Source organism: Peromyscus eremicus, chromosome 2 (assembly GCF_949786415.1).
Source record: "Peromyscus eremicus chromosome 2, PerEre_H2_v1, whole genome shotgun sequence".
Taxonomy (NCBI): domain Eukaryota; kingdom Metazoa; phylum Chordata; class Mammalia; order Rodentia; family Cricetidae; genus Peromyscus; species Peromyscus eremicus.
In genome coordinates, this window is record NC_081417.1 from 55,947,096 (window position 1) to 55,952,480 (window position 5,385).

Consider the following 5,385-nt stretch of genomic DNA (forward strand, 5'->3'; position numbering starts at 1 on the left):
ATAATCTTAAATATATATCAATATACCAAATATCCTAAACAGAAGTAGAACATACATAAAGTATGACAGATATAAATTTACATTTGTATCAATATACAAATATTTCAAATGAGAGTAGAAATATATGTACATTATACCAAGTATAGTTCTGTATTTGTATCAATATACAAATTATCTTAAACAGGAATATAAAAATAGTTTATATTTGTATCAACATATAAGAATCCATAACAGTGCAAATTACAGTGCAAATTAGTCAAGGCTGCTATTTTACTAAATTTGTTTACTAGTATACACAATAATCTACCATAATGTCTTATACCTATCCATTCCATTTCTTATTTTCCTTTTTTTTTAAGAGTACTGAGTTTAATATTTCCTTCCACCCCCAACCCTATAACCATCATCCATAACCCTGAGAATTATGAAACCTAAGGGAGAAGGGGCGTCGTTTTCTTAGAATTGCTTCCTGCTGTTTAGGGGGTGATGTTATCTCTGTTGGGTACTGTGAGAAAGTGCAGGTAGTTAAATTTCAGTTAGACTAACTGTAGGTTCTGCAGCAAGTCTTAGAGTAATGGGTAAGATTGTCTGAAATTCTGGTAAGAAGTGTAGTATGATGATGATTAACATGGCATCATTCTGGATTGGGTAGAGTTGTTGTTGGGGCCCCATCTTCCTTCTGGAGACTTATGAGATTGCTATTAGAAAAACTTATTTGTTATCAAAATGAAAGATTTGGATTTAAAGAGGACATAGCATGTAAGAAAGGATTCTGAGAAATCAAGAGTAAGCATGGAGAGAATTAGAATCTAGAAGACAATGGTCCCTTTTTATTGGTTTCCTTCTGTTTCACACCAGAGGGCTCTTCTGATATGGTACTGAAGAATCTCTCAAAGTTTTCTTTTAGCAATGTGCTTGGGTTTAGAGAAGGAGTGGGCCAATTCCATCTCCAAAGCCAGCTTGGCTTATAATTGAATTGGAACCACAACTTTTCTATATTGATAGAGAGATAGATGTTAGACAGTGAGATTTTACCGTGTGTAGATTGGTACCAATAGATTCTTTCTTTCTGCTGTAAACATCCGGATATCCAAGGCCTTATGATTTTTGGAAGATGGGTATTTCCATTATCCTGGAAAGACAAAAACAGAACCCTACCCCAACCTTGATTGTTAAATTTTTCTTATAACTTGTAGAGATGTCACATTGGTGGATGATCTTTTACTTCACCTCATCAAGGGGTTTTTCCTGTTCAAATTGAATTTTTATTAATTTTGTTGGTATCCATAGCTTTTCTTGTCCTGCAGAAACAAAGGCAAAATCCCTTCCCCAACGTAGAACATATCCAGGTTTCCATTCTGAGGTCAGCACATCCTTGAAATAAACCGGTTGGTTTAGCTCGGGAGTTTTGTCTGTCGCCCAAGTGCCCGGCTAGCTCAGTCGGTAGAGCATGAGACTCTTAATCTCAGGGTCGTGGGTTCGAGCCCCACGTTGGGCGCCAGATATTGGTGAAATTATTTAGGCCACTCCACGTAGTTAAAAGGAGATTTATTTAATGGCGTAACTTACAAATTAAGGGATAGGTAGGTCGCGGGGTCTGGGGAAGGTGTATCACAGTCCAGCGGTGTTCTCTGGAGCTCTGCTTTGTCCACCTCCACCATCCAGGGTCCTGGAACCAAGAGAGTGTTCACCGATCCAGATCTCGGGTCCCCAGGCGCCTCCCTTGGCCCCGCCTTGTAGGCGTGACAGTTGCCGAAGTCTCAATGGGGGTTGGAACTTCCAGAACAAAGCTGGAATGGCTACCCACTACACATCCTGACCGAAAGGGACTTTAAAATACTGTGTAGATGATGTGTTGCTGTGTGCTGTAAGACCTATGGGAATCTGACACAAAGCAAAGAGCCAGACTCCAAGCTAGGGATTGTACCCAATGAAGAATGTAAGCACATTGGAATGCGAAAGAACAGTTAATATTGCTCACCAGATCAAGAGATGAGGAACTGTTCAAATGTGGATTCAGTTTTAAACCCCATGTGAGCCCAGATGCTCTTGAAGCGGCTACACTTCAGCAAACGCCTGCACATTTAAACAAAAGCAAAAGATTGAAGCAAACTGGAACTGGAGAAGAAGCAGGTGCATAAAACAAATGCTGTGGGCATATGTGTGAGCACAAACAGCTCATTGTGCCACGTAAGTCATAGGATTGGCATGCGCGCGCGCGCGCGCGCGCGCACACACACACACACACACACACACACACACACACACATCACTGTAAAATAAAAACTTCTTGAACCCATCCATTTTTAACATTAGACTCATTAGGAAAAGAACCCTTTATCAAACCACAAGTCTGTAGATGTGGAAACCCTCCAGAAAACACGGCTTAGATTTGTTTTCTATCTTTCAGTGAATGGACCCCTAGCTTTACAGTAGCCAGGGGCGGCCACTGTTCCTTACAGTTACAAGTAAAATGTGGTGTTAATTCAGCCCTTTCAAACGTAATTCAAATTAAGCCATGGAGATGGGGTTGTAATGTGTTCTACAAGAATGAAAAGATATTTTAACAGTAGCAACAACAGAAAACAATTTAACAATTTTTCCCAATTTAAACAACTCCTGGCTTCAGTAATTACAGGGGAAAAGATGGCTCTGAAGATTGAAAACACGTCCACACAAAAGCTTTCCATGTCCAGACCAAACTTAGTTTTTGGTTGCCTGTCTGAAGAGCAATTAAGAGCTTCTGGTGGAGTAGCACAGTCTAGGATGAGAACAGAGTTTTCTGAACTGGCATCTTCTCCCAAATGGTCCTGATCCATAAGGAAGCAACAGTGATCCCAGAGCTCGGGACCTCATGCTGAATGAACTTAGATGTCAGAAGAGAATGAAAGGCAAGGAATTCCTCCTTCCCAAACATTTTCTTTTTCAATGAGAAGACGTGTTTGTTCTTTGTAGTGCTGTGCCTCTCCTGATGGTAATTCTTATCCAATCAAGTAACCAAGTATGGCCAAAGGGATATTCGGGGTCTCCTGGGATAAAATGTTTCTATATTAATATAAACTATTGAGTTCTCATGGTTCATGGATGAGTAACAGCTGCCTTCACATCCTTTGCTTTCTCCACTCCTACACAATTAAATACATGTTGCAAGCATGTTTTCATAGATTTGTTTTCTGTCCTTTCAGTGAATGGACCCCAGGCTTTACAGTAGCCCGGGACAGCCACTGATCCTTATAGTTACAAGTAAAATGTGTTACTCCAGCTCTTTAAAAAGTAATTCACATTAAAAGTTTGAAGTTCCAGTGAGTCTTGTTTACAAGCACGTATTTTTTATTTTAGTCATAATGCCAGCCGATGACTGCGCTGTCATCTCAGTACTTGAGAAGCAGAAGCGGGGGCAGAGGGATTAGGAGTTCAAGATGACCATGGCTACATCCTGAATTCAAAGCCAACCTTGGCTATCTGAGATCCTACCTACCTCAAAAAAACAAACAAAACAAAATAATATATTCCTGGAAGGGGACATAGAGGCTATTAGGAGATAAAAAAAAATATCACTGCTTTTATCGGGGAGAGAGAGACATTTTCTTCAGTGTGCAGCCATTAGTAAGCTGCCCACATTCCAGTGAATAACTCCTTACGTGTGCTCATACAAGCAATCCTAATGTTAGAAAGAGACATGAGAATAAGATGGTTAACTAGTTAAAAAGAAAGAGGATTGCTGGAGGGGGTGGTGATAAGAGAGGGTAATGAAGGATGATTATAGTACGTTGTATAAATGTGTGGAATTGTCAAAATGATGCTAAATAGAAAAAAATAGTAAACTTTAAAAACACTAATAGGAGGCAGTCAAGGGAGCCTCCAGGTACAGAGAGGGACTCTGCTATAAGTATTTGGTATCTTTACAACCTTCTTGGGCACAAACAGTTTTTATCATTCTCTTTACTACAAAAAAAGGGGGATGCAAATACGGTAAGTCTATCCAGTAAAGTTGCCCTGTTCCTTCCTTTTCTAACCCTTTTAAACTTCTGAAAAGGCAGGAGAATTGGGAGTATAAGAATCTCCGGAAAGGTTAGAATAATTAAGGAAAAATTTTAACAGAAAGGACATAAAGTTTTTAAATACTGAGCCAAATACAAATTTTCCTCTCTTACAGAAGAAAACTGTTTAAGAGGTTAGTTCATCCATGGGGGCCATCTCACAAAGTTCCCCCTCCTAACTCTGCTCTGGTTCCTCACATTCGCAGATCTCCTCTCTCTGGCCTCTCCTCATCTTGGAGCACTCCACGGTCTGCCCACAAGATGTAATTCCTCTGTGGCAGAACATTTCCAGATCTGGGGAATTGAGTCTTAAGAGTCAGGTGCTTCCAGGATAGAAGCCCACAGTGTTGTGTGGTACTGCATGCCGAAAAGCCGCCTGGGAGCTTTTGCACTGAACCCCACAGCAGAACAGTGAGCCCTGAGTGAGGTACACCCCCATAGTGGAGAGCTTCTATAGTAACATACTTTTTTTTTGTTTTGTTTTGTTTTTTGAGACAGGGTTTCTCCATGCAGTTTTGGTGCCTGTCCTAGATCTCGCTCTGTAGACCAGGCTGGCCTTGAACATACTTTTAAGGTATTCTTTGGCTGAAGCTAAAACATTCTTGAGAAAAGAAGCAAGGTGCTTTCAGAAGTGTCCTAGTCTGCCATCTTTCCTTCTTGAATGATGACCTTAAGCTGAGCGTACTCAGTAATATACATCTTTGACTGAATATGATTGCCCCCAAAATGTTTGCCCATATGAGCATGCATAGACTTCCTAGATAAAATCCCAGTGCTTTCTCTGATGGAGGAACACATTGCATTGAATGCTCCTCATGCTTTTCTTCCCTGCCATAGTAAATAAATACCTACTCTTATTTCTTGGCAAGGCTTATTTTGCCCTTATACTCACCAAAATGTGAAGCCAATGCATTTAGTTATAACTGCACCACGAAGGCTCACTGAACTCATCCTTTAAAAAGTAAACTGAAAATATGCCTGTCCCTCCTGTCCATCATACTCTGACATTTTAACACTCTAAGCCAGTAGTTCTCAACCTTCCTAATGCTGCAACCCTCTAATACAGTTCCTCCTGTTCTGGTGACCCCCCAACCATAAAATTATTTTCATTGCAACTCCATCCCTGTAATTTTGCTGCTGTTATGAATTGCACATATTTGTGTTTTCTGATGGGCTTAGGCAACCCCTATGAAAGGGTCATTTGACTCCTCCCTGCAAAGGGGGTCACTACTCACAGGCGGAGAACCACTACTTTAAACCAATCATGAGGAGGAACGCTTTCCAAGTTCAGTCTTACCTTAGCATGAAAACAGACCCATATTATCACCCAGAGCTCTGTATTTCT

The 5,385-nt window shown here is 40.5% G+C and overlaps 1 non-coding gene across 1 annotated transcript; it reads left to right on the forward strand.

The window, feature by feature from the left end:
- The first annotated feature begins 1,425 nt into the window (after positions 1-1,425).
- On the forward strand, positions 1,426-1,498 carry Trnak-cuu (transfer RNA lysine (anticodon CUU)). Its single transcript has one exon. It is a non-coding gene; the product is annotated as a tRNA-Lys (tRNA).
- The last annotated feature ends 3,887 nt before the right edge of the window (positions 1,499-5,385 follow it).